At 42.3% G+C, this 12,534-nt stretch overlaps 1 long non-coding RNA gene across 1 annotated transcript; it reads left to right on the forward strand.

Moving 5' to 3' along the window:
* The first annotated feature begins 4,820 nt into the window (after positions 1–4,820).
* LOC134450385 (uncharacterized) lies at positions 4,821–7,702 on the forward strand. Its single transcript, XR_010035081.1, has 4 exons — positions 4,821–4,941; positions 5,299–5,392; positions 6,731–6,794; positions 7,337–7,702. It is a non-coding gene; the product is annotated as an uncharacterized LOC134450385 (long non-coding RNA).
* The last annotated feature ends 4,832 nt before the right edge of the window (positions 7,703–12,534 follow it).

Here is a 12,534-nt window from a genome sequence, read left to right on the forward strand (position 1 = left end):
AGAGAAAAAAGATTCTTCACTCTCAGACAGGGTCTGATTCGCACTCTCAATGGTCTGACTAAGGTGCCAGGTTGACATTTTAGTAGAATTAGACTAATAACTAACTCTAGTATCCACGAGTTCTTCTTAACTTGGGTTGTATGATCGCTGTCATTCAATATGTTCTCTGTGTGTTAGCTAGCTTCGATGACGGATACCTTATTTGTTAGCTATGTAGCCATGTAATGTTAGCTAGTGTTATAACCAGACAGATGGGTATTCTTATCTCTAATGTTGTGTCTTGTGTGCGAGGAAACGTGAGTAAACTTAATTATTTGATGTCTGCATGTGTTAGGCTACGGTGTATTATTTGGCAGGAGTTGTTTAAACTTTGTGTAATTTCAATCGCAGTGGTAGGTAGGCAGGCCTATTTTGTTTACCCCAAAGTGTGTTACTGTTTTATCTGCAGCTATTTTATCTGGATGGTTATTATTGTATCAGCCTACTTGTATTCATAATGCGTTAATATATGTGTATAATGGATGGTTTTTTTTATCATTATTTAGTCGATAATGAGGGAAACCTTGCCGTTTTGGTTGGCTATTCTGAACTTGTAATGGGGCATTTGGTATCTAGCTATTAAGTCAGGCTAAATGCATATTTCTCTGAGCGGTGTTGCCGCACGTCCAATTTTTCCCGGAGGTTTTTTGTCTGTTTTTTTATGGTCTGTTCGGGAAAATGGAATAACATACCCGTACTTCCTCACATTCTCTCCCGTTGTGTAGGCTAAGTCAATTGGTCTCCAAACCATTCACAAAAGCTGTTTTATTATTTTGATTAACCTGAGGGAGTTCAAACATTAGCGCGAAAGACAATACAACAATGCCAGCCATTATCAATCGAAAGGATTAAATGACGTGGTTAGTTTTCCAGGAGGAAAGTTATTTGTCATCTTTGCAACCTCCATCAATGTAGGTGAGTCATGACGATGTGATCATCAAACACTTGGGTTTGATAATGTTGTAGTGCTAGTGCACGTCTGTGGGCACGCACCATTGCTACGTCAACCTGTCCCTTCAGAAAATTTAAGAGTAGCTGATGTCCGGAAAAGACCGTGTTTCCAATGTGCAGCGCAAATCTACTTCCTGGTTAGGTTCCAGTGTTTTCAAGTGTTTTCTGTCGTTAAGACAGACTTCATCTCTCCCGCAATTTATATATTTTCACACTTGAGCCTTGGACAATATTAGTCTGTAAGTAATCATTTTGTGATGGATGTTGTTTGTAACGAAATTGCATTGATATTTTGATGTATATTTCTATCTATTTGCCTCAAGAAGTGATGTTCACTTTCCTGTAAAGTTTGGCTAGTCAGATTCTACTTAGCTAAAATAGGTCACGTTGTGTTGACTGAAAATAGATCGCTGGGTTGCTTATAGATTTGTGTGTCGTGCAAATGTTGAAGTAAGTGAAACTGTTGTATGTTTATTTCGTTTTCTGTTAACAGTTTTACAGTAAAGAGAAGTGTTCGCTAGCTGTCTAGTTCTGCACCAGTAACGCAGACCGAGGGCAGCATAGTTGTCTATATTAGTTCTTGCTTTTCTCCTGATTTGCTTATGGGTTAGCAAGTCAGGCATTATGCCTACTGCGGTGGTGTCACATGCAGACCAACACATTTCAAGAATATGTTGTCAGGACTTGTCAACTTGCCAGGTGCATAACTGATTAAGTTGGATGATATATACACATTTTATAGCGTGTCCACTGTCCATTCGAATTTCGTGTGTAGGCCGAGAAAGTGTTCTATGGTGGTCAACACACTCATTTGAGGGGGCAGCTCTGAATACAAGATTGCCCCATTCGCTGCTGAAACCTGGCCGAGGCGGAGTAGATGCTAGTAGGCCTACTTCTAGTATTTTGATGTGTTGCTCTCGAACTGAATGACTCGAATTGACTTTTTTGTGTTTGCGCATGGTGCACCAGCAGTACCAAAAATATATACTATAGTGGACCTCCATGTCATCACTCCTTTTTTGCACTTTAACACACACAAAAGACACAAGGCATCTGTGATGTGCGTGTCCGCAGCGATGTGAACAGTGAGAGGATACTGCTGTTCTGCACCAGGACCAGGAACTGGTGTGTGAGCAGTGTGTGAGAGAGGAGCACGAAGATCATGTCACCTGCTCCACAAAGGAGGCCGCGGAGGACCGTAATGAGAGAGAGAGAGAGAGAGAGAGAGAGAGAGAGAGAGAGAGAGAGAGAGAGAGAGAGAGAGAGAGAGAGCATGTTTTTTATATACTTATGAACATTATAATTTTGAACCATCTGCCTTCACGTTAAAGCTGGTTGGTTTTAATGAAATATCAGGAAGACATCAAAGTGTACGGCTGTCGTCTTCTCAATGTTGACCATTTCCAAGACAGCGCTTCAGTTTTGAGTCTACACTGTATCACTGTATGTTTTCTCATGATGATGATGCGTGGGTTTTTTTTACTGAGGTCCTTCAAGGATAAGCTGAGGGCTTTAAATGATGAGAGAGTTAGGTTCTTTGTAATGGAAAGACACAGCGTCAAATCATGCATTAAGTTATACATTCTACTGACATGAATGAGTTAAAAAAATAAACATAGGGTTTCTCGTGCACACCAGAAACTTTCTTATGCCCGCCTGAAAATGTTCTGGTTCACACGTGCGCGTCACTTTCCCCTGCGCACCTGAGATTGTAGTTTCTGGTAGGCACGACGTTTCTGGTGTGCATGAGAAACTTTCTGGTAAGGTATTTTTTAAAGGCTTTGTTACATTGTCATTGTACACTACATGCACAAGTATTCCCAGTATTTGTGAAGTCACAAGTATATGAATATGTCAACTACTAAGATGATTGTGTAAAATCATGTGTCTTGTGTGAGCAGAAGCAGTCCTAGCACGCGGAGCGTCTGGTGAAAGCGGAGTTTGAGAAGATCCACCAGTTCCTATGTGATCGTCCTGAAGGAGTAGGAGGACCAGAAAAGCCGCAAGATGAAGGACACCGTGGACAAACTGTCTGGTGACATGGCCTCCCTAATGAACGCCATCAGCACCATAGAGGAGGCCATGGATGTGGATGACATGCTGTTTCTGAAGGTAGGGACAGTGTGTATTATTGCATTCCATTATACTGTATCACTATTGGCAGACATTTTTGTCCAGGAAAATGTTACAAACCCTGGAGCAATGTGAAGTTAGGTGCCTTGCTCAAGGGCACTTCAGCCATGGTGAGATGTGATTGACGCTAGATCATGCTAGAATTCTTACTGGCCGGACAAGTGGCCGGCTGCATTGCAGAATACCGGACATTTAGAATATCTAACGGACCTTCCCTCATATAGCCAAACACACACTCCCTAATAGGTCAAAGTGGCTAGTAAATTGGTCTTTTCTACCAGCAAAACTTAAAATTCATTTGCATTGGGCCAGTTGGCTGGTGTTAAAGAGCTAGCTGCTTGTATGCATGGGGAGCAAAAGCGCGCTGTCTTTCATGAAACGGTTTTGCAAGCGCAATGCCCTTTGTGTTTACTGTTAAAATACAAAAAAAACCCTGAATTGTTCCTTGACATCAGCCAGCTGTGTGAGTCAAGTGAAAGGGAAGCAACTTGATTGGGGAGAACGCCGTGGGGGACGAGAGCGCAAGCAACACTATTGCGTGATGTTTAGACTATTACATGTTCATTTACATAGGCTATTTTCGTCTTTGTTCAGTTTCATATCACTGGTGTTTTGTGTAACATTCAGTGTTTGAAGCATGCTACATGGATACATTGACTTTCACTAGCTTAGCGACATATTCCCTCTTTTAACTTGTCTTAAAGCAAGACAACGCTTAACATGGAAAAATAAGACACTTTACCACCTTAATAAACCCTGCCCAACGATTTGAACTGTAATAAGCCCCAAAAGAGTGGCATACCCCTTTAAAATGAGCTAATATTATTTACTGATTAATTTTATTCATTTTTTTGTCTGACATTTTGGCCGGTCACATTTTATTTTGCCGGACATTCATGATGCAAAACGGCCAATGTCCGGCCACAGCCGGCTAACGTGAACCCTGCCTACGACAATCTGATTCTACAAGGGGTGTCACGATAACCGGTAATCAGCCACGTTAAAAAGTGCTGACAATAATCATTACAGCTTGAAAAAAAAAAAACTGTACCGTACCGGATAACCATACTGTACACCATGACACTGTGAGCTTTTTTGACCTCTCCAAGTCTGCTGATGTTGCCACAGAGGCACACTTTGTTGCCTAACACCTAATTTCAAAGCTGTAGTCAAAGTGAATTGCTGAACCAATAACATGTAATTACATACTGTGATCATTTCCTCCTCATAACTTCAGAATGACAAGCAATTCATGTATTGTGCCTTAAAACATGGGGGTTTTCAGTTTGTGTAGGACTATCAATGCTTTATGTTCAACTAAATTTTTCAAAATTGCAACATAAGCAAGGCGAGCAATGGAAGTAATTGGCTTTGTATTGAGTCGAAGTTGTATTGAGACAAAAGCGAGGCTAGAGGCAATTAGCGTGACGAGAGCGACAGTTTGTTGTTGAACTCATAGGAATATTATTGCCAGTCCGGTAAAGATAGCTGAGTATGTCGGGTAAACTTCACTGCGAGTTTTACCTCCTGTAAGATGGTCCGGAAAAATTACCTCTTTAAAGTTTCAGCTCATGTTAATCACCTACCCCTTGCCGTCTACGGAGGGTCCTGTCGTGCATGTGGTTATGTTTGACTGAATATAGCATTGCCCTATCATGCTCATCCCCTGCCAATCGTTTCCCTTGACGACAGGCCCCGATGACCTTTGGCCGCAACACGGCAGGTGGCTGCATGGCGGCGTCGGACGACCTGCTGACCGCGCACTACACAGAGGACTACCAGGAGCAGCAGCTGCCCGACAACCCCGAGCGACTACAGGTATGGAGGGGTGTCACGATAACCAATATACCGTAGCCCGTACACCATACTTGGATCCATGCTAATTTCACATTCAGTATTTAGGAGTCATTCTTCCTTTATGTCATTTCTGTTTCACTTTCATAAAACCACACACATGCATATAGATTACATGTAATTACTGATTTTTTATTATAATAAATCCCCAAGAACCACTTGAACATCTTCAAGTGTGCATTCTTACCGTTACCCCTCAGTGGCCACAACTTTCCGCAAATAACTTATTAATCATATCAAGTTATATGTATTTGTAAACTCCCTGACAAGAGAAACATTCATCCCCAGCAAATGACTGCTGTATGTTTTCTGTGTACCCAGTAAATGGTGATGATGGTGCAGCTCCTGTGTGGACATGCTCTGTTACAACAACACAACACCGAGCCAGAAGACGAAGCCGTAACATAAGCAGCAGGTAAGTAATACACGTGATGGCAATATACATTCATTAACTTCACAACTATGTGTTTGTGTTGGGTTATGGGTTCCGAATAACATTTAGAAACATATTTTTCACAATCGTGTGTGAATGCAGCCACCTCTAATTCTAGTTGTATAGCATTTGTAGGGACCTCAGTAAATGTATAGCCTATTTAGCCATCCCATTCGTGTAAAGGGAGTCAGATAAAGTAAAGCAATTCAATCCGCTGTATCTTGTCCTGATCATCGCTATTATTCTTACTCTACATGTTCTAAACAGGCTGCAAGTTGCCTTTCCTTCCCTGTTGAAGCACATTACGGGCGGCTATAAGCAGTGTGCACAACGCATTCCAAATAAGAACACATTTGACATAGAAACCATAGACTAATCTGCTGTTATCAGAAGTGGTGCCAAAGTATTCTATTGAAATTAACCAAATGCTCAGCAAAATAAAATTAATTATTGCCATTAACATAGCACAGCACGTATAAAGGACCAGTTCAGTCATTTTTTTTAACATGCAGTTGTAATGCTCACACTACCTTGGACTTGTCAGTACCTGAGGGTTTTTTTTCTTCTTCCGAAATCTTGGTCATTGTAATGGGGGCAGTGCTTTGTTTACATGTCAAAAAAAACATTTTTATTTATTCCCAACACCCAAAAACATCCGAAAGGTTATACAACATCAGCAGACAACTAGCAAACAGCGGTACCTTTCAGGGAAATGTTTGGAGTAGTCCTATGCAAAAACATTTTTTTAAATGTAAACAAACGCTGCCCCCATTAGAAAAGCTCATCTCGGATAATAATCATATCTCGTGGCATCACCGAGTACTGACAAGTCAAGGGTAGCGTGAGCAATACAACAGCATATTGAAATTGACTGAACTGGTCCTTTAAGCCTACTTGCCCAAGAATATGGCAATAAGAGTACTTTCATCTGTGTGACAGTGACCTACTGTATACATATTCTAGATATTGTGCTATCCTGCAGTTATGTTATGCCCATTCACTTTCATTTGATTTTTAAGTGAAAACGAAAGGATGTACGTGGTCTACACTTCTGTACACAGACTCATGTGCACAAACAAATCTCAAGACAACCGATCACAAGTTATCTGTAATTGCCAAAAGCGTCTTGGGAAAGACAGCGGGCAGAAGTGATCGTCTGTTTTTAAATACAGCTGATATAAACTCTCCTGACCTTAACCTTAACGGAGCACAGTGGAAGTTGTCTAAACTATATTTCTCAACCTAACCTTTAACTGTCAGTTGCTTTGGTTAAAAGCGTCAGCTAAATGTAATGTAATGTAATCTCTCCCCCACTTTCAGTTGCTGTTGAATGACCGTGCTGACCTCCAAGCTGAGCTATGGCAAGGCAGTGAACACATCAGTGGTAAGCTTCTCCATACACCTTCATTGTCTTTGTCCTCACCCATCGAAATTGTCAAGCTGTTTGCTCATTATTGCTGAGCATTGTATATTCCTCATAACTCATCGAGACGTGTTAATGCCAAAGCCCTTTTGAAAAGTAATATTTTGAAAAATACTTCAATAAACACAAAATATATCTCCACAATATGCACAGACTATGTTTAATGCAATATCTGTTTAACATAAAACTACAACATAAAACTAAGTTCTATATTAAAACTTTTATATTTTATATATTTCTAACTGTTCATTGTCAGAAATTTCTGATCTGCCAATGACATGGTGGCAACTCTGTGAATTTAGGCAAGTACACATAGTTGAGATCACCTGAGTTCAAACCGAGCATGAGAATGGGGAAGAAAAATTATTTGAATTACTTCCAACATGACATGGCTGTTGGTGCCAGAGGGTCTTGGTTGGGGTATTTCAGAAACAACTGATCTACTGGAATATTGAAGTTATTGTGATACACATAACTTACTAAAATCTTATTCTGTTCTCCAGGTTTTGGACCAACCAGCTCTCCAGCTGCATCACTGAATCGGTGGAACTGCACAAACTACAAGTCTGCTGTGCGTCATGCATACTCCCGGCCGACCACAGTGCAAGATTTAACTACTTATAACAAGGGACAACATGGCATCCCCCACATCCTTTCCCATGGTGTTGTCTCAATGTTTTTGAAGTATCTGGTTTGTGTGTGTGTTTAAGTTACTACTTCTGACCACGTACTATCAATAGGTGTCTTAACACTTCAGAGTAACAAGAAAAAAATACATATCAGAGCAGGCCAAATTATAAGTAAAGTTCATAAAGGTTAGAGCAGGCTTCACCCAACATTTTTTCTCTTCTTTTAAGGGTGCTGACTAAAATATTGTAAAACTGAAAAATGAAAAAGGTTGCATCATGCATAGGTTTCTTTATTACACAGACGCGTTTCGGCGTTCTGCCTTCCTCATTGTAATAAAGAAACCTATGCATGGTGCAACCTTTTTTTCATTTTTCAAATTATAAGTAGCACATTTACACCCTACTATAGTATCACAAGGGATTGGTGACTTTGGTGAATAAAATAGGAAGTAAGTATATTTCAGCCCTTAAGACTCAGAGAGAGAGGAATTAGTTAAATGCGATTTAATGAGAAGATAATTGACTATGCATTTAACAGAAGGTAGACAGTCTTTGGCGTAGGTCCAATCATCAGCCCGGGTCTTCTTGCGCCAGTAGAGCCTGATGTAGCTGTGCAGCAGGAAGCGGACCTTTAACCCCGCAGACAGGTAGACTGGACCAACCTGGTGGTGGTGGGGATGGAGGAGGAGATTTTTAACCACCTGAACCTGCAACAGCAAGAGTTAGACATGTCACTATAAAGGGAAGTGGTGGTTGCTGCTTGGCTCTGCAAAATGCACATGTGGCATTCGACTCTTACTAGCAGAACTAGCGCTGGCTACTCTCCTCTAAATCAACACAAAATATCAAGTTATTGTGTGCCTTAATAATGCAACATGTGCAAATGTTCAAGATGCCTTGCCTTGCATTTATTTTAATAACATGACTTTTCAAATCACAATTTTATGCAACAGTATGTATACATTTTATTTTTAAATGATTGAATGAATGAATGATAGCTTGAGTTGTGACTCCTTGCATTTTGTTTTAAAAACAATTAATTCTGTTAAACATTCTTACGCAAAGGACTTTTCCCTATTTGAATGTCATACAAAACTGAAATTAAACATTGAGTGTTTGCTCCTTATTTTTTGTTTTGTTTTGTTTTGTTTTAACTCAGCACGAGCCATTTGTTAAAGGTCTCACGGTTTCCCCTCTTTGAATGGTATACATTGTATAGTAGCAGTAGGATAACATTATCTGTAAGTTTTGACTGATACGCCCAACCCAAGAACAACGTGGACTGGAGCTAAGGTGGGTCGTCCAAAAACAGAGTTCATGGTGTTAAAGAAAAAAGCAGAGGTTCATCAATTGGCTCTGATTTTTTCCCCATTGTTTCATGGTCATCTATAAACACATACGTGGGGGAGGGGAATGTGTTGTAGTTAGGGGATTGACACTATTTCACCTCTGAGCGCACTGTTTGATGAACTGCAGTCACTATATAGCAGGGGCGGGGAACTTTTTTTTCATTCAAAGGGCCGTTGAAGTCCTCCAAGGGCCTCATTATGAACACGAACCAGGATTTCCCCCGACCCCACCTTCTCTAAGCCCGCCCCTTATATATAACTGAACTCTATTGCAAACATAATTGGTAAGAGTCCTTTACAAAATGTGTTATATTTCATGTGAAGCGGCATAACATTAAACTCATGTCGGTGGCTGGATAAAACAGACACAGGTTCCCCACCCCTGCTGTAGACTACAGAATGTATTGAACAAGCTTGCTATCGAAAATTAGAAATTAAAATGTTGGCTGAGTATGGAGCAGCAAACTAGGCTGTGCAATTTGCCACAAGCCATGACGTGAATTCCATTGCCATAGTAGGCTACTGAGTACTGAACATTGGGTTTTGTTGTTGTTGTTGTTCTTGTTTAACAGTGGTTCCTTCCAGAAGCTGCATGACATTGGTAGGGCCTAGAACTATGGCTTGACCAACTCGGCAATGCAATACATGCAATTAGGCCTATCTATGGAAATGCTAGCTGAAGCAATTGTAGCCTCCCCCCATGTCAGTATCAATGACGTCTGGGGGTCTCTTCTATGACTAGTCCGGTTTCAAAAGATTGGAGCTTGTTTGAAAACTACCTAATGCAACACAGGCTAACTACTTTCCAAGCATACAGTTTAAAGGTGCTTGGACACACACACAGGAGGCGTCAGGACCCTGTTGCTGGGTATGTGTGCGACAGACACAGACACGATGCCAAAGAAGCTAGTAAGCCACAGATAATTATGTTGCCAATACTGGACTTCATAAAGGGACAGAGGGGGCAAACCTTTCGGCAAACTTCGCACCTGATTGTGTGTGACTCCTCCATATCGGTCTTCACAAGAAAGAGAGATTGCGTCCTTCTGCTGCCTGCCTGAGCTGTGGTTAGATCCACGTTGTTTTCAGTCATTCCTGGCGAAGCCTGATTGGTTGGCAGTAAGCGATGTTTTGATTGGCTCTCACCCTATGACCCCACCCCCCGTCAAAAGAGGGCCAAAATTCGTAGACTTGTAAAAGCGATCCACACTTGTGTGCTTGCAGCTCCGAGCAGGAAGAGGTTCGCACAGCATGGCAAAACAGATTCACATTTGTACACACTCCTACTGCCACACAACTACAAAACATTTATACAGGTACGTTTTATATTTTAGGAGATGCAAAATATGTGTGCAGATCTACAAAATTAACCTGCAGATGCAAGATGTTTTTCCACAAATACATTGTATCTGGCACGTATGTGAAATTATTCAGCACATCTGAGTTTTATTTCTGCAGATACAATCTTTATGGCCTTGTTCTAGTTCCATATCCTGGCACAAGGCAGTGATGGCGACAGGGGCTTCCCCCTCGCGCGACTTTATTTGGTGTCGGGTGTGGAGGTGTTCACACAGCACCGCGAGGGGAATCAAAGCTTTTGCTCAGTTGCTTGTGGCAGAGGCACCATGAGCTGAGATGATGAGGATAGATTGGTGTCTTGCTGTCATACACACACACACACACACACACACACACACACACACACACACACACACACACACACACACACACACACACACACACACCAACACACACACGCACGCACACACACACGCACGCACGCAAACACACACACGCTCAGACACACACAAATGCTCAGACACACACACACACACACACACACACACACACACACTCACACACACACACACACACACACACACACACACACACACACACACACACACACACAGACACACACAGACACACACTACACACGCACATGTCGGCTGTCAGGGGCAGGCACCGCTTGTGCCTGTCTAATTCTGACAATTGACGCTCTGCTTTTTGTCAGGGTTACATAAAACTTCATACCAAAACTCCCACCCACCCCCACACCCACCCCCACCCCACCCGCACCTCAACCTTGCCAGCGCCTTCATGTCTCCAAGTTCAGGCAGTCGACCTCCTTTTCAGTCAGTCGACCTTTATTTTCCACCGACTGATGTCAACGAAACATGCACCGGTGCAGTCGGAGATGAATGCCGGGGAAACGCTGACCACTGCAGGTGGTCTTTGATGAAGCGTTTACTTTCCAGCAAAAGCGTTTTTTGAACCAGGTGAGTTAGGGAGATGCTGCTGTCATTTATTCTCATTTACATAAATATCTCTCTGAGAATGAGATGCGTGACAGTCAGGCTGTTAGTGAATCTGCTTTGGGCTCAGAGCTAAAGCTCTCTGGTTCTTATTTCTAGCTTTATATTTCAGAGCAAATTACTGGTACGGTAAATTGGGGAGAAATTAATGGGTCATTGTGTACAAGCCTTCTGGAGCTCAGCGGGGAATTCAAAACTGTGTTTAGACACCAACTGCACGGGTGTCGTTTGATGGACAGTCGCGTATCAAAGCCAGTCAACACTGACGTGTAAATAACGGCCTAGAGTGTCTTATCCCTCATCGCTAACTGACAAGTTGAGCTAGTGTAATGTAACGTAGCAACTGTGATTGCAGATTTTGAGTAAGATCCGTGCTTTTACACTCCTCATGTACAGTATGAACGGTCTGGCCGACAGCACAAGGTCATGTGGAGGCGTACAAAAGACGCCTACCATCGCAATATCTTTCTTAAATTACTTTAACCGAAACAGGCTTGGCTCCCGTTCAAAAGTCATATCAAACTGAAGGAAGAAAAATAAAGAAAGGGTGAAAGAATAGAAGAAATACAGTAAGACAAAGACATAGACATAAATGAAGAGGGAAAAAGAAAATAGCCCACATAAATGCCAGCACAAATTACAACATAAAAACTGTGTTGTATGAGATCAGAAACAATACCCCCTGAAGGTTTGACATGTCACTGCACAGGGCCCGTATTCTCCGCCGTGATTTAGCCACAGATAAGGTTAGCGTGAGCCGAGTAGAGAGGAGAGAGAGGGGGCTAACATGTCCAAGGGCTTCCTACACTGCTTGTCTTGGCAATGAGCACGGTCCCTTGCTCATTGGTTGGCCTCTGTGTCCATATGTTTTTAAGGTTCCTGAAGGACTTTTATTGACTGTTTAGCGGACAGAATATTGGCATAGTAAACCTCGCGGAGCCTAGGGTGTCAGCGGGGGGACCGGCCTAGAATCTGTGTTTTACGGGCCCGGATTATTCCGTTATAATATTATAAAGCCGAGAAGATGGTTCCCGCTTTAGCGCTTTCGCACGAGCAGGCAGGCAGGCAGGCAGGCAAGCGAGAGGGCAACTAAAGTGCTTGGCCATTCAGGAGGGCCGTCCAGTTGTTAAAATTTAGAGGGGTGAGGTAGTTATGAGCACATAAAACTTGATCGCCCCCTCTGGAGAACTTACTGGCAAGTGTGAAGTTTGTCCACCCCAGGATCAATGGCTTACTGTTTCCATTGTCGTGTCTATCTTCAACGACCCACCCCCCCACCTCCGTCAAACTGCAGCGACCCTTTTTACAGGCACTGAGGGAGAGACGCAACACTTTTCTTGGAGGTGGGGAGCCTCATTAACCGGCGTTCACACCAAATAGATAATTGGCCTCATTTGGAGACGGTAGC

This window comes from Engraulis encrasicolus, chromosome 6, assembly GCF_034702125.1.
Source record: "Engraulis encrasicolus isolate BLACKSEA-1 chromosome 6, IST_EnEncr_1.0, whole genome shotgun sequence".
NCBI lineage: Eukaryota > Metazoa > Chordata > Actinopteri > Clupeiformes > Engraulidae > Engraulis > Engraulis encrasicolus.